The following is a 21,742-nucleotide window of genomic DNA, read 5'->3' on the forward strand; positions in this document are numbered from 1 at the left end:
AGAAAGCTAATATATAATATGTATATGAAGTTTAATGCTACATCACACATCAAAATAGTGAATCAACTCCTGAATTTTGAGTCCTGTCTAAGTCTCAACTCTCAAGAGTCAAAATATCAACAAAAAATATAATAAATGTATATCATGAGTCATCTAAAAGTCATCAAGTAATCAGTCACTGAGATCCTCTTCCCCTTTTAATTTTTGTTTCCGCTAATTGTATTAAGAAATAAGTCATGCATTTATTCAGTAGATTGTAATTTGCTTGGGTAATAAGGTGTCAGGTGGTAGGTCCAATGAAAATTAACAGTGAGTATCACAGTAGATGTGAAAATTAACACTTGGTGACTCCAAGCTTCTTATTTTTTGAGAAAACAGTAGATGTCAGATTACTAACCTAGCCTTGGCATCTATTATTCAAAAACTCTTGGAGGTAAAATCCACTTCTGATACATAACCTTTGCCCACATTTACAGGGAGTTCACCACTAAAGAAGATTCCCTTTCAAAATGTGCTCTCATTGCAGGAAGGATCTTTGTTGTCACAAGATTTCACAGATACTTTGTTCCTGTCAGAAAAATGGGTTCTTTTTTGAGGCACTGGTTTTGTTTTTTTTGGACAGGTTGTTGCTATTTGATCTTCATGACCTCCTCTTTGTTGTTTCTTCTAGAAGCATTCAACAACTGTAACAATGTTTTTGATGGTGTGGGGTTCTTTCTACGGAAGACTGTTGTATGCCTGTCCTTTTGGTACTTTTGTAATCTTTTGAAGGGGCAGTGGCTGTTAGAGTCTGGATCACTAAAAGCCTGGAGGCTTAGCCAATGTATACTTTGCTTTCTAACTAGAAATATGAAGTATAAAGATTTGTTTTTCCTTGGAAAACAAAAACATATCTTAACCTCAAAACTAATAGATTACAAATGAGACTGCTATGCTCGCAAGAAGTATGACAAACAATACAATGCAATAACTTGAAAATGCATGGATGGAAGCTTTGTGGCCTCTTTATCCGCGGCCTGGGAAGGTTCACCTTTGTGGCCTCTTTATCCGCGCCCTGGGAAGGGAGGCAAACTTTTTGGGTCAACTCCCGATTAAATCGGAAGTATAAGGAAAAAATCGGGATTTTTTCCTTTGTGAAAAAGTCACCAAAAAGTCGGGGGATTAAATCGTTTAGTTCAAAAAATCGCGTTTTTAGGATTAAATTGGGATTTTTTCCAGACTTTTTCCACACTGTAGTATAGTCATCTACTGCTCCCACAGTTCACTGTTATTCATTGCTGTTGCACTTCAATGACTGCCATACATCATATTGTACTGTCATACGTCTATGGCATACATTAAGTCAAGGGTTACTTCCAAGTTGTCACACCAAATCTCCGCTCTATGGATGCCCTAGTTGTATCAGCAAAAGCAGACTGTATTATTTCTTCTATACTTTCTCAGCTGCCAATCTCCGCTCCATTTTCAAGCAAATGTCACGGGTTCATCATCTTATGCAAAATCATCACTGTCATTAAGTCATCAAGTTTCATGGACAGGTCACTGTCTTTGATATAAGGTTATTGTCATACACTAAGTCACTTTCTTCCAAATTGTTGTTATGAGTTAGGGACACTGTAATAGTGGCACAGTGAAATCAAATATTATTACTATCACAGGAAACAAGGTTACTCTCACTCTATCATGTATCACATATCTGTCATATATAAGTCACAGTCATCAAGGGTCACTTTCATATAGGTAAGGTTCACAAGGTCACAATCATGTCATGTATTGTCATATAAGGTTATGCATCAGAGATCACTGTATCCATGTTATTGTCACAGCCACAGACACTGCCATATTAAATCCATCAAGCTAGAAGCTTATAGAGTAATATAAGTAAGAGCTATGTCACAATTTTGTTCTATGAAGTTCATCAGTGCCATAGGAGGTAAGGTTCACTGTCACCAAGGTTTCACAATCATCGCTTTCAAGAAAACATGGTTGCCACAACACTTCTGTCATAGTGATACCGCAGTTGTGTTTTTACTTCACAACAAGGTCACTAGGTCATTGACTGTCAATTAATTCCTCCTCTACTACTGCATTTCAACAGGTATAGACTATAGTCATCAATGCCTTAATTGCTACAACTAATCCAACCCTGTTTTTGCTCTCATTATACAACAATTTTCACTTGGCATCTCCTAGCCTGATCATTCTATTAGCCTCACTCAATCCTTTAGTTTCATGGTGACCACATAAAGTATGAGTAAATGCTCTAGATGCAATGTCACATAAACAAACTTTTACATCTTATGTTCCAACTCAAGGTAACATGTTCATTGTCCACAACGTGAATTCATAAGATCAAAATGGAAGCACAAAAAAAACAACGAAAGTTATTCCTTTTGAAAATCGATCCCTGGACCTCTGGTTATTCATCTGTGATACAAATATCTAGAGCTCTGCAAGTATTTATGTAATGGATATTAGACTATGACCGTGTCTTCTGTGACATAAATAAATAGAGTTCATTCCAGATCCCATATTATTATACTAGAAGATTCAAGAAAAAGGAAGCAACTATTGGGCCTCTGCCCTAGACGTGAAACAGGGTCCAAATGATGCCTAATCACTCGCTGGCCTTAACTCAATGTTTGCCACAAAAGGTGAATGCAAATTTCAGGCTACGTCCTCCACGATGATGTAGATGTGCCCAATATATATTTGATAACTAATGTGCCCAAAATAAATGTGGTAACCAAGTTCAGAAATTGTTCATCATTTCAGAGCTTAATTTGTCACTGATTCTGATATGCCGCGGAAGATGGTAACCACCTGCACTCAAATTTCAGCAAGACCCTTGAGCAAGCAAATAAAAGAAATCAAAACCCTTCCAAATTTTTACGTTAGATTTCCAGAACTTCTTACCGCACTTCCAGGTCGCAACATAATACGTGAATTGAGACAAATACGTGTGACATGGAAGCGATGACAATGGTTGCACATGTTTGGGTGCTTGTGTTCTTGTGGAGTTGATGCTACAGTCAGATTAGCTACTTGACTAGCTGATTGCGCGAGGGGATCCAACACATGTCATTCTTACAAGTTGCGATACATGCAATGACATGGGATGTATTTCAATGACGAGATTCTTCTATATTGATGAAGAAATTTGAAGTGAAGGTTATTCATGATGAGGGAAGTCGTCAGGATTTGGTTAAGAACTTTGTCGAGAGGTGTGTTGTCGAGGACAACAACCTTTTTCAAGTTGGGGGGGGGGGATACCAAGCCCTTAGCCTAGGCACTTGAGCATGCCTATGTTAGGTTGAGTCGAGTTTGGTAGAACAACTTGGTTGGGATGAAGAGCGTGATTGAGACGAATTCAATGGAAAGACTTTGGTGAGACGAGCGCGTGAAGAACACACCTTAGATGAGTTCGATGGAATGATTGGAACAAACTGGAGAGTTAGCACGACGATGGTGCCTAGTCGAGCCACACTTGACAAAAGACAAGGTTCCCCTAGCCGAAATGTGCTCGACTGAAGACAAGGCATGCCCAACTGAGACACAACCTCTTGAGTTGGAAAGGTACACAACCAAGGATGAGACGTGAAGGCGTACGACCGAAGGTGAACTGAGGGAAATTTTGTATGCGACAAATGATGTGACATAATTTGGAGTTTATGGTCGGCTTAAATGAAGGAAGGTTGGCTCGAATGCCCAACCGACATGTCCCTTGGAAGAGACATGACTATTCATGGAGGGTGACTCTTATATATAAGATGAGAGGAGAGGAGTTAAAACATCAATCAAATGAAGATCAACAACCTGTCATCACAAGAAAAGAAGGAAGAAGAGAGTTGTGTCTCACGAAGGAGCTCACTCTCTAAAGCAAGCTGTGGAAGGAAGTTGAGCAAGCTTGTGGAACGAAGTATTGCTGAGGGTGGTACACTGTGGGGTATTTGTTTGTTGAGGTTGTGTGCAAGTTGAATGGCTACAACTTGGTTATATATTGGGTTTGATTGTGGGTTGCTAGTTGAAGGGTTGTAATTCGGTTATTGTATATTTGTATTAGTGAAGGGCTGTGGCAGCGAATTGTTTGGATTTCAACCCAACCAAATCAAAGTTCATTGTAAACCGAAGTTTTGTGTATTGAAGTTTTATAGTCAAAGAATAGTTGGGAAATCATTTTGGGAGTTCCCCCTCTCGTTTATTGAAGTGTTATTGTTGTTTATGAATGAATTTGATTATTGCTGAACGTAATTTAATTGAAGTAAATTGTAATTGATGTTAAGTTTTGAAGTGGCTATTGTAGTGAGATTTTATTGAACAGTAATTTTGCAAGTATAAGATATTGGTCTTAGTATTGGGTACATGGGCTAGAGTACGAGCACTAGTAAACTCAAGATGGTTTCACCATTGAGGAGAAAGCATGCTGGTGCTGCACACCATGGGGGACTTGGGAAGCTCAGAGCTAAGAGGTGCTCCCTGGGGCATGACACCCAAATTTTGAGGCTAGACATTTTGAGGGGACTCGGAAAACCTCACCATGTTTTGAGGCTTATACCATGCCTTTAGGAGGGATATTGAGCCTCTTGATTCTAAAAGACTTCAAAGTGCATAGAAGTTAGCAAGTCATAGTGAGGAGCCCTCCCCAAAATGATAGGATGCATTATCGCTGAGATAAAGATGACATCATCATAGAGGCATGGAAGGTTAGCTGAAGTAGCAGTTAATATAGTTGAAACTGTCATCATAAAGAGGAAGTAGCTCATGGCATCTTCATTGGAATCATATAAGGGAAAACCTAAGTAACAATCTATATGGGTGGAGAAAGTCATCTAGCAAGATAGAAGATAAATAGATCATCATACATCATGATCATTAGGAAGAAGCATTTGCAGAATAAGGATCATCTAGGTCCTCCATTGGAATCTTCATTAGAAGGTTCACCTCTACTTAGAAGAAGCGTCTTGTAGAAACTCTACATTCCACCTTGTGTGGGATCCACTGGTTAGAAGGATAAAGATATGATGACAAAGGAGTGCAGCATGTGAATTTAGTTGAAGTATATTTCATCTTCAAGTAAGGAAAGGAAGCTACGGGAATGAAGTCTAGATGACTACATGAAGGAAGAGGTATGTATATATTTATAATAGATAAATAAAGTTATGTCATCATATAATTGTAGACTGGATGGTTGAATGTTCTATCTAATGAGCATGATGAAAGAAGAAGATACTCTTCTTTTAGAATAATGGATGACGACACGTAGATAATATGCCTTGAACTTTTCGATGTATTGACAAGATGAAATCAACATAACATGACCTCATGAAGAATATGGAGTGGTCAACAACTATGGTTCCCATAATGAAGGAACTATGTATAAACGATCCCGAGGAAGAAATATGTGAAGGAAGAGTTCGTGAGAAGATGCATCTAAGATAAATGACCAATATTTGATAACTAGAATGATTAACTATGACATCTCATGGAGAAATATATGAAGACCCTGATATGTTGGAAAAAGAAAAACTTGGTAATGTTTGTCTTGGACATGGATTCATACAATATGCGAAAGGATGTTGATGCAGGAAGAAGATATCATGATGAAATGCCATCATAAAAGGGCAACTTCGATTTGATGTTCATTTTGATTTTTGAAAAGATCTGGTTGGGTTGAAACACAGTTACCAGAAGAGGGTTGTAGAAGTTACCTACAACTAGCATTCATGAGATTAGATGGAAGATCCTGAAAGAAACATGACTTTGAAGAGGTAGTTGTATGAAGATAGCCAAATGTTGACTAGAAGATCAATTTCTGATGAAGAGAAGGATGACATGAATATTGGTTCAACACGATTTTTCATTGAAGGGAAGTGATGAAGAAGATGGCCGATGCCCTACAGAGAAGAAGGCGGCTTCATGATGAAGAAGTTGTTCATAATTCCGAAAGGAGGAGCCCTACAAGCCGCTGATATTATCTCAACCGAATAGTGATGTTGTTGATGACAACTACCTTGTTAAGAGGGAGCTTGGGTATATTCCTTTTATAGGAATGAGTAGTTTCCCTAGTTGAGAGGGAGAGACAGTCACATCATTCTTATTTTCATGAGATGAAGAAAGAATGGAGGATTGGGTAAGCATCTGAGATTGATTCTGATACTCTTTGAGGATGAGGTAGGACATCCAATAGGTAAACCGTAAGAGTAGTCAAAGAGGAAATTCCATGAGGATGTATTAATCCAAGATGGGAATGGTGTTAGAAGGACATACCTTGTGACATCCGGATGGGGTATGTGCCTTGAGAGACAATGATGAAGGTGTCTATTAGTCGTTGTCTCCCCCTCATAGTGCTCTATTCTTGTGGAGAGATAGATAGTCAAAAAGGCCTTGCTATATTGCAATGCTACTTGATATGATGAGATGCACTGATATAAGCTGATATGATAACCTATGAGATGGCTTACGAATCCGACTCGTCTTATGAGAATTCTTCAGTATGAGAATGTAAGTACATTTTATGGATTATTAATACCTCCATAGTTAAGAGGGAGTGTTGAAAAGTGTAGCTAGGTTTGGTCTTCATAATGTCTAATGTAATCATGATTTTATGTATTTGATGAAAAGAGAAAATGGAATTTTATTCTTATTATTGTAGCATGGGTTTCATGCTCAAGATTATTTTATTTGTAGTTTAAGCACCCATTGAGTGCTTCTAGGATTTGTCATTGAGTCAAAGAAGTCAATTGAGTCATTCTAATATGTATAAGACCCATTTGGGCATCATGTATCAAGTCAAAGAAATTTATTATAAAGTCAAAATGTCAAAAGATACCCTCCAATACAAGTCAGCCTTCAAGAAGAGATGTTGACCTACAAGAAGTGACAAGTCGGCCTCAAGATAGGGCTATTCGTCCACCAAAAGAAGACTATATATAAGGAAGCACTCGAACTCATTTAAGACTATCAATCCAAGTTCGATTACCAAGAGAAGAACATCTAGAACCAACAAAAAAAGAGAGAAAAAAAGGAAGAAGAAAACGAATTTTAAGGAGTGTTTTTGTGCATAATCTCTCACACGTGCGAAGGAACTAGGGAAAAATTCTATTGCAGTAGGACCGAATTGCAGTCACCACAAAAGAGCTAAATCTAGTGTCAAAAGGAGTTAAGTTTGCAGTCCAAATTATCAAAGAGGGGAAGAGGCTAATCAAGCGAAGGAGAAAGAAGGCAAGTCTCACCATTATTTTCTCACACGTTCTAGTCTAGGCCCTAGGGTATCTGCAGTAGAAGCTGAAATTGCAGTATTGAAACAAGAAGCCGAAATTCCGAGGAAGGGTCGAAATCTGAAGTATTGGAGCAAGCTTCACTGGCGTTGACTTTGTAGAAGAGAAGCTCATCAAAGGAAGGTTTGACTTGGTCTTGGAGGGGTCTTGTCAAAGGTCACAGGTATTAGAATTCGTCATCTGAACATTCTATAAGAACGGAAGAATTCTTGTGGGTTTTCCTCCCAAAAGGAGAGATTTTGGCCCTGGCTAGGAGCCTATATTTTGTGTTTTCTTCTCTCTTTGATCTTCAAAGTTTGGTAGTTGTTTGATGATAAGAAAATAATAATAATCAAGTGAAAGAAGAAGCTAATCAAGTAAAAGAACTTCACAAGCAGTTATCAAAGTAAGAGAAATCACCTAATCTAGCTACCCCTAGATTTATCAACACCCTCTATATTCGATGGTTTTGTTTACATTTGGCATACCATGGTTACTCTCTTAGTTTGCTTCACCTTGTGGATGAGCAGTGACTTTCTTGTAATTTTTTTAGGCTAAGGAGTTGATGTTGCCTTTGCCTCTACTTGAGCTAACCCAAAAATATTATCAGTGCAGGTACATAGCTTGCTTGGACAATGAGATTACCATGTTTGAATTTTTAGAATGCAATAGTAGTCTCCCACTTGTGAATCATTCATGGAAATGGCGGAAATTAGTCTTTTCCATTATTTTCTTTTTGCCTCTCTCTATATTTTCTCATTTTGTCAACTCTATTTTTGGTCACCTCACGAGTGTTTGATTCCCTCTAAGTCATTGTCACGAGTAGGGCCCGACTTGAGATACTTCTTCCTAGATGGTTCTAGTCAACATGCTCCTTCCTCCTTGTTACTTCTTTGGAACGTTGGTTTTGGTTGTTGCATCTTGTAGATTGCAGCTATGGGATTGCTTAATCATTTATCCAACGCATCCTTTGTCTAATATTTTTCTCCTTGACTCAGCGAGTACCACCCTAGTGTCATAACCAATTTTCTCTCTTTCTATATCTTCCTTTTTCTATTGTTTTCATTCTTATTTTCACATTCTCTCAACATCTACATACTCATGTAAAATTTTTTTGTCTTCACTAGTATGCCACTAGATCATTGCAACTCACACCTTTGCTTGTTTTGTGCTAGCATTGTCTCATGTAGCCTTTGCTTTTGCCCCTCATAAGTCATTTCTTCTCATGCTAGAGCTACCATGCTGATCATATTTAGAAATCTTGATTTGATTGGTTCTTATCTAGTCTTCGTATCTCTTGCACCCTAGGTAGCTACACGTGGGCATAGCCATCTCGTAGTTTCATAGCCATTTCATGAACTTTGCCACATTAGGTGCCCTTTATTTCCTTCTATTTTGCAATTGATGAGGTTGTTTGGATGATTATGAGGATATATTCTTTACTTGGATTTTATTAACTTATTGGGTATTTCCATTTCATCTTATAGGCTGAAGAAGTTATGGAGGGCCAAGTTACCAAACTCGTATCTGGCATATTACAGTGGTATCATTGCCTTAATCTTGGCTCAGCTATGGGTTGTTGAAAAAAAGAGCATTTTTCTGAACAATTGTTGGCAAGTTGACAAGCTTACACATGAGCTTGAGACTACCCAAGAGTCCTTGAAGAGCACTCAGATGGCCCTTTAAGAATCAGAGTTGTAGGTTGAGCAGCTTTGTATGGAGTTAAGTTATGTGCGTTTTTCATCCTCCATAGCAGACAATCAGTTAACTATGGAAACCATCACACAAAAGGATGTTAGAGGCACTCATGATTTGATAGAGGAGCCTCTAGTGATAGTGGAGCACGAGGAGCACCTGGATGAACTGGCACTTGCAGAGAGGTATGTTCCAGAGGTTTATGATTATACACTCATGGGATGCGGAGACACATATTTCACATTGGGATACATCCTTTGAGAAAATTTCATCTAACACAACTGGAAATTATTTTTTTAGTTGTTAATTTATTTAACAATTTATCTATTGTTTGCTATGAAAAATATCAAATAACTCTCACTTTGAATTTCACAAATAAACCGTGGAAAACAACAGCGTTGGAAACTGAGAAAATCTAGCACACACACATAAATATGACACTGTTATTTTTGGACAATTGTCCTTGGAAAAACTCAACTTGGGAAAATCGGTGCAACAGTTGAGGGTTTTATTATTATGCAGTAGTGAGAAATTCTGAGTACAATAATCTGGATGTCGAAATCTGGAAATCTTACAAAGAAAATACTAGCAAAAATAACTAAAGGGAAATTACCCTCACTCCGGGCAAATCTGACACTGGACTGCCTCTGAAAAGAAAGTCGTCCAACTGGGCTTGTGCAGGCTCTGCGTCAACATGATGTTGCCTACTACAAATGTTGCCCGAACTGACTACTAGTCTCGTCGTCCTGCCTGCTACTGACCGGAAAAAGGTTTGTTCGACAATTTGGAACCTTTGCACGACCTTTGTAATTGAAAACGTCTTCCTTCCCAGCAAATTGAATTGCCTTCTTGAGGCTCTGCGTTGCCTCTGGGCAACCTCTTGGAGAAATCTCGGCCTCTAGAAATGCACTTGCTGTATATGGAAAAATTCCTCCAGTCTCACTGTCCCTGATTCCTCACTGAAGCTCGAACTCTCTGGCAACTCACTGCTACTACTCTGGAAAATTGAATCTCCAAGTGTCTCTGGTGTGTTCTCCATCTACCCATCGACTTTTTATAATCCTCTATTGGAGCACCAACGACCAAGATTAGAACTTATTCAAGGGCCTAGATTAATTCCCTCTCGATCTGTGTGAGTTTCTAGAGAATTCTCACCTTGACTTAATTAATTCTGATTAACTAACCAATTTTCCTAAGTTTAGACTTAGGATACATTAAAAAATAGGTTAATAACCTAATTAAGTCATCTCTAGGTGAATTTTTCAGAAACGATTTCTGGGTTTTGGAGTTCTCATGTATTCTAGGTTCTCGACCAAGTTTCATGACTAGAACACAACCGATGCTACAAAAACTAACATCCTTTTGGGATCCAGGTTCAGTTGACATGAGTTGAGTGTGGATACTAGAGACCCTGTGTAAGTGGAGTTGTATCTATGTGGAGTTGTTGACATGCCTCCAAGCATGTAAATTTTTTGGTTCCACCCACTTTCCCTACTTTAGACCTAGAAACATATTTCCACAATGGGGTTTGTGTGAAAATTCCTAGACTCTAGGAACCCCTACTGTAGCAAATCTGAATTTACTTCACCTACTTGATTTTTAACATACATTAACCAAGTTATTCTTCTGAATACTGAAGAAAATTACTTCTGCAGCCTACACTAATTAAATATTTGATCTCATGAAACTGAAAACAGAGCAAAGAACAAGATACATAGGACACACTTGTTTTTGGACACGATAGTCCTCGGAAAAACCCAATGCGGGAAAACCGGTGCAGCCTACACTAATTAAATATTTGATCTCATGAAACAGAAAACAGAGCAAAGAACAGGATACATAGGACACACTTATTTTTGGAAAGAATAGTCCCGGAAAAAACCCAATTTGGGAAAACCGGTGCAACAGTTCTGAGGGTTTATAATTATGCAGGAGAAATATCTGAATACAAATCTAGGATTCTCATCTAGCAACCCTTTACAGAGAAAATAATGGCGGAAAATCTGAGTGAGTTTTACCTCACTTCAACTGGCAGAATTCTGGCCAATCCGGGACAAGACTGGCTAAACTCGACTATTTATGTGCTGGCCCTACATCAGCCCCACGTCACCTTCTCTTCCCTTTGCGTCAGCTCTCCCGGTTGTTCTGGCGGTTCCGATTGTTCCCAGCAGTTCCGACTGTTCCAGGCAGTTCCGACTATTCTCGATAGTTCTGACTTCTGCCCTCTGCGTCAGCTTTCCCGGTTGTTCTGGCAGTTCCTGACAGTTTCGACTATTCCCAGTAGTTTCGGCTTCTGCCCTTTGCGTTAGCTTTCCCGACTGTTTTGGAAGTTCCCAACAATTTCAGCTGTTCTCGGCAATTCCGGCTTCTGCGTGACAGGCAACTTTTTGGCTCTGCTGGCTCTCTCTGCCTCTTTGTCTGTATTTTTCGGAAAGCCCTTCTCCCAGATTCTCACTGCCCCTTTGCTGCAGAATGATCACTTAATTCGAAATCCTTAGCAAACCTTGCCTTAGGAATCGAATTCTTGATCAACGCATTCTCTCCGTGTGTGTTTCCAGATGAACCCCAAGCCTCCATTTTATACTTTTCCTGTTGAGTCTTCAACGACCGAGATTAAGTCTCTAATCAATGGCTAAGATTAAAACATGACTTGATCTGCCTTCTAGATCATTCTCACCCATATTTTGATTAATACCCATTAATATTTTAATTTCCCAAGTTTAGACTTAGGAACTCCATTAAAAATATTAATTATTTTAATAAAATACAATCCGGGTGGAATTTCACCAAACGGTTTCTGGGTTCTTTAGAACTCATGCGCCTTAGCCTCTCCCCCAATTTTCAAGGCTAGAGCACTTCCGATGCTACCAAAATCTAACACTCCCTCTTAGCGAGGAAAGTGCTTTAGCAACAATGTCCACTTGCATGCTGCTCTGTTTCTGAAGCACCTCCTTTCTGCACTGCTATTGCCACCAACACTGTGTTGCTACTACCACTGTATTGCACTGTTTCCCATGACACTGCCACTGCCATTGTTGCATCTGTACTACAACGCCCTCTCAAACGCTGCATTTGTTATCCTGCTAGCACTGCCACTATTAACACTGCATCCGTACTGCAACTCAGTTGCTGAGAGAAGAAACTAAAAAACATCCAAAATTAGTTGAACTTAATTGTGTTCAACATAATACAATGAATGTTGGAATCTGACTGCTGCTGATTCTGACCCTCTGAATCTTCTGCGTTGCTGCTGACTCTTGTACTGTGCCAACTACACTGTTGCCAACCTTGCTTTGCGCTGACCAGTCTCTGGTCCCCAGCTACTACGTCTGTCCTCCAAACACTCCACTGCATCATCTGACACTAAGTCCATCTCGCTACTGCTGAATCTTGGGCTCCCGTAGCAAGGAATTGATCCAAGAGGTGGACTCCTCAAGGATCCTGCCCACATGTAGTCCTCCCGACTACAGCTCAATATTGCCCCATCTCCCTCCTAGAGATGTGTGGGCACTCATGGAAAACTCATCCTCGTCAATCTTTGCTGAAGGAGCCTTAGGATCATGTTTCTCATCCTTGTCCTTTTTCTTCAAGGGACACTTGGATGCATAGTAGCCCAACTCCCCACAACTGAAACATTTCACGTTCGAAATTTCTTTCTTTGCTTCAGCTTCTACTGTACCTTCGATGCCAAAGTTGCGTTCTCCTCCTCCTCCTTCGTCTTTATGCCACTCCCACTGCTGCCATTGAGATTGACCTTCACTAGGTCCCTCCATAACTCCTCCTGTTGAAGAGCTACCCACATCTCCTCCCATGAAGGTAGTTTTTCTCTACCCAATATGCTTTGGATGAAAACTTGCCATTCATCTGAGACTCCATTCAGGGCTATCCTCACCATCGCGGTTGGTTGAGGAGTGGAACCTACTGCAACAAACTGGTCTTTGGTGTCCTGAAGACGTTGAAGATAGAGGTTCAACCCTTCTCCTTTCTACATCAAAGTCTATTGTAATTTTTGCACCAAATACATCTTCCGTTGTTCGAAAGAGCCTTCATACAGAGAAGACAAGGCTTCCCACATCTCTCGGTCTGTATCCTTGCCCTGCAAGTGTGAGACCACATGATCTCAAACTCCATCGATAATGAGCCTCTTTGCCTTCCCTTGTTCAACCTTGTACTTCTTTTGATCGTTGTCAGCAGGAAAAACTACAACACTATTGACGTACGCCTCAAGATCATATTCCTCCAGAACAGCTAAGATTTTGGTCTTCCATATGACATAGTTGGAGGCTCCGTCCAACCTGTCCTGATCTCTGAGCCCATGCGATGCCATCTTATCCAACTGTCGAACTGAATCCTCTAGTCACTGCTTAGCACTGCTAAGCTACTCAACAAGTGAGAAATTTGAACTTTCTGGTGGAAAGTTCTTTGAGGAGAAAATTCCCCTTCTACGTGTCATCGTTCTTTTCCAGCGGACTTTTGCCCCAGCAAAAACTGTGCCCTTCAAGCATTGCGCCCTTCAAGCACTGTGCTGAGGCTCTGCTTCACTCCCTCTGCTTTTGTAAACTCACGAACTGGAAATCGTACCTCTTTGTTGTCCCACTTAGAGAGATTTCTTCGGATTTGCTTCCTAGCAAGGACTGCGCAATCCCTTCAAGCGGATTCGAATTGCTGCCAAGTACAACTTTCGGCCTCACTGCTCAACACTAGATCTGCTCTTCTTGTGTCAAAATCAATGTCTCTGATACCATGTGAAAAATCCTAGACTCTAGGAAACCCTATTGCAGCAAATCTGAATCTACTTCACCTATTTGATTTTTAACATACATTAACCAAGTTATTCTTTTGAATACTTAAGAAAATTACTTTGCAGCCTACACTAATTAAATATTTGATCTCATGAAACTAAAAACAGAGCAAAGAACAATATACATAGGACACACTTATTTCTAGACACAATAGTTCCGACTTCTACCCTCTGCGTCAGTTTTCCCAACTGTTTCGGCAGTTCTGGCTGTTCTCGACAGTTTTGGCTTCTGCCCTTTGCGTTAGCTTTCCCAGTTGTTCCGGCAGTTCCGACTTCTGCGTGACAGGCAACTTTTGTGCTCTACTGGCTCTTGCCGCCTCTCTATCTGTATTCTCCAGAAATTCCTTCTCTCGGATCCTCACTGCCCCTTTGCTACAGAATGATCACTTAATTCGAAATCCTTAGCAAACCCTGTCCTAGTAATCGAATTCTTGATCAATTCATTCTATCCGTGTGTGTTTACAAATGAACCCCAAGCCTTCATTTTATGCTTTTCCTTTCGAGTCTTCAACGACTGAGATTAAGTCTCTAATCAATGGCTAAGATTAAAACATGACTGGATCCGCCTTCTAGATCATTTTCACCCATATTTTGATTAATAGCCATTAATATTTTAATTTCCCTAAGTTTAGACTTAGGAACTCCATTAAGAATATTAATTATTTTAATAAAATACAATCTGGGTGGAATTTCACCAAACGGTTTCTTGGCTTGTTAGAACTCATGTGCCTTAGCTTCTCCACCAATTTTCAAGGCTAGAGCACTTCCGATGCTACCAAAAAATAACAGTTTGGTCTGCTTTCGTCTTTGTGCCTTCATCAAGTCCACTCTCCTCTTCCTCCTCCCCAAGGTACTCCTCCTCCTCTCCAGGTTTTCAAATCCACCAAAACCCAAGTCCTCACCCTCTTCATCATGATCAACCCTCCTTCTACTCTCGAACACCATAATAACAAAAAAAGGAACCAACATCAAGAGAATGCCAATCCATATGGCCATGATGTTCTTTGGTGGAGTTATAGTTTCTTGCCTGCAATAAAATGGAGGAATGGGAATGGGAAAGTGAGAAGAGAACTTTTTCATTTAGCAATGAACATATAAAAAACACAAATGCTAGATTAGAGTTTGGATCCTACCTCTTTGGCCTTCACTCCCAAGCTCCAATCTCCCTTGCAACCTCCTCAAGCTCCAATTCCAAAAGGCCTTTCTTGCTCTCTCATTGTGAAAATGGTGAATAATGGGAGGGGATGAGGGTATTTTATCTCATCTTTTCCTTCCCCTTCCTTGCTTGTTTGTTGCGCGCCTTTTTCGGCCACGAGAGCGATTTTTTTTAAGGTGGGAGTGGTCGGGAGTATTTGCTCCCCGATCGCTCCTGCCTTAAAAAGATCGCTCTGAGAGTGGTCAGGGAGCGAATGCTCCTGAATGCTCCCTCGTTCTCTCCTTAAAAACCAAGGAGCATAAATTCTTTTAGGGAGCGCGCTCTCGAGGTCACTCCTGAGCTGCTCTCGAGCAAATCGCACTTCAGGAGTAGTTTGAGGGGGAGGGACGTTCCCCCGCATGCCCTGATAGGAAAAATTTAGATGGGATGACATTTGTATGCCACACGATAGAGCAATATATGGGGATGATGTCCTTCCACTGATGTATTGGGTAAAAGAGCCACCAAGGATCAGCATAGCAGTGACATCCCCATTAGCATGTGAGGATTCATGCCACTTAGGTCTACTAGGACGGAGAAGGAGATATGACTCACATCATAGTGGGCCCAATAGAAATGTGGCAAATACATTGTGCATGTGGGATACGAGACAGTATGGGGTATGTCTGTTGTAGGCGGTGATACCTAATGTGGTACAGGGATATGCCATGGTGTGTAGAGGCATGTAGAGGAGTACGAGGATGCATGGTTTTATGCAGTGGTGTATGGTGTTGCGCAACAAGATCTTGGAGCACTGCTTCTGGTGAGACTGAGTGGGACATCAGGTATACTAGTGGGCCTAGCTTATCTAGGTTCAATGAGAGGATGGATGAGCATCAGGTAGCATTGCATTCCTCAAATATTGATCTTCGATTGGAACATCACCTGAACAGAGAGTCGAAGGGCAGGATACTCGCAGGACTACCCTTGCGGATCCATATGGGTTCTTGATCACGCCCTTGGGATTAACCCATGCTTCTATCACTTTGCAACCCTACATATTGTTGCAGAGGCTTTTATTGTCGTTCGTTGATGCTCTCAACACATATAGCAAGACACATGGGGGTCACTTGAGACAGTTGGGTGAGACATCGTACATCGTGGATAGGAGAGTGACTTTCCAGTTGAGGCGTATGTTCAACATATGAGTTGGCAAATACAAGATTAGGAACGACATGACCTATTGTAGAGGCACCATATGTTCTGCCCCTGAGCACGCACTTGGGGAGATCATCATGAGGGAGCTGCATGACCCACCTTTAGTAGGACATTTCGAGGCTTTGTATGAGGATGGAGCACAATGGATGGTAGACCTCTTTTACAGGAGGGCTTGTAGGCTCTAGGTAGTATTTGGGTTTGTCATCAAGAGATGGGATAACTTAGAATGCTCCACATTGACTCATGATACATGACGTTTGTTTATTGGTTGCATACAAGGATCAGAGATGAGGCATGGATGGGCTCTAGCATTTAGTAGTACCTCACCATAATAGTCAATTATGACCAGAGTGGCACAGCGACATCACGGTAATTTCTTCTTGAAGTTATCATGTGACCTTGACATTATAGGGCATGACAACTCAACTACCATTATGGGTGAGTTGGTCTTTACAGGGGAGGACCACTCAGATCTTCCATTGGATTTTAGTTTGGAGGAGGGCGTTTCACTTCTCAGTGATTCGCTATTGCATTAGAGGTGACAGTGTTTGGTTTATGTGGGCAAGGACGCTTTTCAGCAGGAGTTGGATTGTACTTCTAGGAGTTCACCCTTGAGGTGCATGAGGTTGGTTTTCCGATAGAGCAACTTCTTGAGGAGATGGCCAAGATTTTTCATTTTCAAGATGCTCTACTTATTGGCAGTGTGCAGAGGGCGTCTGGTATCTATGCCTTGTTGGGGAGTGCGTGGGGCGAGGAATGGTTCATGATGATCAGGATGGTTTGGGATCGTGGTATTATTTTCGATCAGATTGTGGGGAAGCAACATGCGATGACATAGCTTGAGGACAAGCAATTTTGGGGAGGGGAGACTGTAATGTACCCAAATTTTGGATTACCAAGTTTTCTAGAGCTTGTGTCAACCTGGTCATAGGAGCAGGATTACTTCATTGGTGGGCCTGAAGGGTTTTAGAGGAGTATTATGGGTTCAGCTGGGATTGCTTACCTTATTTCATTATCGCGATCAATTCCACATGGTTTGTTCTTGGTTCCGTTGCATTCTGATGATTTCCGTAAAACGATGTTATTAACAGACATATTTTAATTAATTACGTTTAAGGTGTTGTTTTGGGTTGATTACTTGGAGAAACACCTTAGTGTAGAAATTTCTGTTTTCCCACCCCAGTTTTCAGTTTCTCCTTATTTCTCCCATGTAGTTAAATGCCCATTCCCATAACCATACATTTAATAGACTGAAAAAAATAAATATTGCTGAAAACACAAATTCTGGAAATTTTTCAGAATGCTGGAAATTGCAGAATTAAAAATCAGCAATAAAAAACAGAGATTAAAACACATTAAAACACTGATATTTTTGGTCAACTTGACCCTGGAAAAACCCCCTACAACTCTTGGGGAAAACCAGTTTGAGAGCTCTTCTTTATTTCTGAAAATTGCCTTTTTAGAGTGAGAATTATTCAGCAAAAAAATCAGCAAGCAAATTTACAACTTATCTTCTTTCCCGTGCCTCACAGCAATCTGGAAATTACAGCAAACAAGACATCAATAAATGCTGTATGGCCTCCGTTTTGTGTGCAGAAAAATCAGCAAACTGCTCCTCGATTTTTGTGCAAAAATCTGCCTTTCACTATGTGCTGAATGAGTTGTACAAATCTGCTCAACTGCTGCCTTGGAATGTGTGCCAAGCTGCTATCTCCTTCTCCTCCCTGCTCAAAAATCTCTCTTGCTCTCCTTCTCTCAATCTTCTCATGAAAGAATGAATGAACTTTTCCTCCTTTTTCCTCCTTTAATATAACTCCAAGTGACTTTTGGGTGATCCAAGTGACTTTTGGGTGATCTCTAAATCCAATGGCTGAAATAGATTTAGATCAATGGTTGAGATTAAATGCTCATTTAAATCTCACTTTCTATTTTTTAATTCACCCCACTTTAATAAAGACCCACATAGTCATTTATTTCCAAAGTCACTTTTCCTTTCTAATTTTTCATTTACTTTAAAATTAGACTTAGTAACTTTATCACTTAAAGTCACTTTTAAATTAGATTTAACTTTATAAAATTATAAAGTCACTTTAGGAGAAAAATTAAATTCTTTTCGACACTTTTCCCTAGGCCAAAGATCAAAGCCTAAGGGAACCACCTGTCCTTCGGTACCAAATTTCAACACTCCCTCTTACCGAGGAAGGTGTTCCTCACCACACCCATCTTGTCTCTGAAGTAGACATGCTTGCCCCGTGGTAAGGCTTTGGTAAGGATATCTGCAACCTGCTCATCAGTGGAAATATACTCAAGCTTCACAGCTCCCTTCTGAACATAGTCTCTGATGAAATGATATCTGATCCCGATATGCTTTGACCTGTCATGAAATACTGGATTCTCCGTGAGTTTAATGCAACTCTGATTATCACAGTAAATCACTGAAGGTCTCAACGGCAGACCAAATAAGCCAAACAACATCTTGCGAAGCTAGATGGCCTCACAACTAGCTAGACTGGCTGCCATATACTCTGCTTCCGCTGAACTCAGTGCTACTGACTGCTGCTTCCGGCTGAACCATGACACTACTGCTGAACCCAACCCAAAACAACACCCTGAAGTGCTCTTCCTATCAGAAGCACAACCTGCCCAATCAGAATCAGTGTATCCTGCCAATCTCACTCCATCTCCCTGCCTGTAGTCCAGACCATAATCCACTGTCCCTTGCAAGTACCGCAAAATGTGTTTTGCAGCCACCCAGTGAACCTTCTTAGGCTCACACATAAACTGACTCATCGTGTTGACTGCAAAACAGATATCTGGTCTAGTGTTGACCAAATACATCAAGGAACCAATCAGCTGCCTGTACAATGTGGGATCCACCAACTCGGAATCCGAAGCATGAAGCTTCTTCCAGTTGGTGATCATCGGTGTCGACATGGGTCTACAATCCTCCATGTGGAATCTGCTAAGGATGTCCACAATATACTTCCCCTACCCCAGGAAGAAATGCCCCTCCTCCTGCCACACCACCAAACCCAAAAAGTAATGCATCAAGCCGATGTCCTTCATCTCAAACTCCGCCGCAAGATCTCTCTTGCAGTGCTCTATGAGTCTCTCTGCACCTGTAATGATCAAGTCATCCACATACAGCACCAGAATGAGAGGCTCCTCACCAATCACAATAAAGTAAAGGTTCGGATCTGCCTCACTCTTTGTGAAACCCATCCCCTGCAAGTATGCATCTATACTGGAGTACCAAGCTCTGGGAGCTTGCTTCAAGCCATAAAGGGCCTTCTTCAATCTGCACACATGGGACTCCTTCCCATGCACCTCAAAGCCCTGTGGCTGCTCAATGTACACCTCCTCCTGTATGAAGCCATTGAGAAATGCGGCCTTCACATCCATCTGGTGGATCTTCCAACCCATCTCTGCTGCTATCGATATAATGGAGCGGATCGAAGTATATCGAGCCACGGGAGCGAAGGTCTCCTCATAATCAACTCCCTCTACCTGGGAGAACCCTCTAGCCACAAACCTCGCTTTGAATTTCTCAATGCTGCCATCTGCAGCATGCTTTACCTTGTAAAGCCATCTGGAAGTAACCACGGATTTGCCCTCAGGCCTCGGCACCACCTCCCAAACATCATTCTTCATGATAGAAGAATACTCCTCCTGCATGGCCTCTCTCCAGACCTGCTGGCTAGCTGCCTCCTCATATCTAGAAGGCTCAGAGTCAAGGATGCTGGTAACCATCGCCATATAGCTATAAAACCTCTCAGGTGGTCTACTCTCTCTGACCGGCCTCTTCGGCTCAGCAACAGATGTGGCATCTCTCAAGGTGTCCTGAAGCCACTTGGGCTTCCTCTTCCCTGAGCGCACTTCTCCCACCGGAGAATGAAACTCCTCCTCCTCATCATCATCAGTAGCCTGAACTCCTGACTGTCTGTCTGTTGTCCTCCTGCCTGCACCTGAACCTGTAGAAGCTGAGGTACCGTGTGAACTGTCCATCAGTGGACTCCCTAGTGAACTGCTATGTGAACTGCTCTGCATGCTGCCCGGAGCACCACCCCTCTGGCTCGATGAGCCACTGCTCACTGACGGACTTGACATCCTCATAGATATACCTACTGATCCTTCTGATCCCTGCCCACTGGATCCCTGCGACTGACTCAACTGCTGCTGAGGGTCTGGCTGATCCAGATACTCTAACTCCCGTGACCTCCTAAAGGCCCTGTCTTCCTCGAACTTCACATCCCGTCTGACAACAACTCTCCTCTGTGCAAGAATGTAAATCCGAAAGGCCTTTGAGGTCTCACTGTAGCCCACAAAGATACTCTTCTCTGCGGTGGGCTCTAGTTTGGTCCTCTTCTCCTTGGGTATATAGGAGTATGCAATGCATCCAAAGATATGAAGATGACCAATATCAGGCTTCTTCCCAGAGAAAGCCTCCTCCGGAGTCATGTGCCCCAAGGCACGATGCGGACTCTTGTTCTGCAAGTAAACAACTGTGTTGCAGGCCTCTGCCCACAAGAACAATGGCAACCCCTGATCATGTAACATGGCTTTGGCAGCCCCTATGATGGATTTGTTCTTCCTCTCTGCAACCCCGTTCTGCTGGGGGTTGTAAGGAACAGTGAACTCCCTCCTAATGCCTGCCTCCGCACAATAGTCAACAAACTCTCCAAGGGTGTACTCTCCTCCATTGTCCGACCTCAAGGACTTGATCTTTCGACCTGTCTGAGTCTCCACAAGAGCTCTGAACTCCTGAAACCGCTTGAAGACCTCACTCTTAGTCTTCAAAAAATAAATCCAGGTCCTCCTGGAGTGATCATCAATGAATAAAACATAGTACTCATATCCACTCAAGGAAACATGAGACATCCGACTGCTCACATCGGAATGAATCAAATCAAGTATCCCAGTCGCTCTGCTGTCACTGCTGGGAAAAGGGGAGTTGGCAAACTTGCCCATCGCACAACCTCTGCAAGTATCAAAGTGATCAGTACTGAAATCTGGCACACCTGTAGTGATCTCCCGCAATGTCCTCAAGGCTCCATGATACATATGTCCCATCCTGCGGTGCCAAATCTCACACAGCTCAGAACTGCTAGCTCTGCTGTTGGTACTACTGCTCAATGCCAAAAGGGGTTGGAATGCAAACTTGTACACCTTTGCATGGCGTACACCTATCACTCTAGCTGAATCAGCTGGAGTGCCCCTGGGATACATCAACACCTGTCCTCCCCTGAACAGTACGTCATATCCTCTGTCCTCCAAAGCTGAGACGGATATGAGGTTCTTCCTCATCCCTGGCAGATAAAGAACCTCTGACACCTTCAAGGGAGGTTTGGACTCCCTCTGAAATGTCACTGTCCCCACCCCGACTGCTCTAACAACTCTGTCATCACCGAGTACTACCTCAATATCAGTACCACTCTCTGAAAGCTCTGAGAAGTACTCACGGACTCCTGTCATGTGACGTGAAGCCCCACTGTCCACATACCAGATACCTGTAGATGCTCCGCTAATCGAGGGAAAAGCATGCTCCCTCTGAACCTGTGTGGCAGGTGAACCTGCACTAGAGGACTCACATGTAGTGAACGCAAACTCTCGGTCAAAACGACCAGCAAAGTCCTCAAT

The 21,742-nt window shown here is 41.7% G+C and overlaps 1 pseudogene; it reads left to right on the forward strand.

The window, feature by feature from the left end:
- The first annotated feature begins 9,026 nt into the window (after positions 1-9,026).
- Positions 9,027-21,742, forward strand: part of LOC149201609 (WRKY transcription factor WRKY24-like) — a 45,563-nt pseudogene continuing 32,847 nt past the window's right edge.

This window comes from Pinus tabuliformis, chromosome 2_1 (genome assembly GCF_031772625.1).
Source record: "Pinus tabuliformis cultivar Carrire ecotype Pingquan chromosome 2_1, CPIR1, whole genome shotgun sequence".
Taxonomy (NCBI): Eukaryota; Viridiplantae; Streptophyta; class Pinopsida; order Pinales; family Pinaceae; genus Pinus; species Pinus tabuliformis.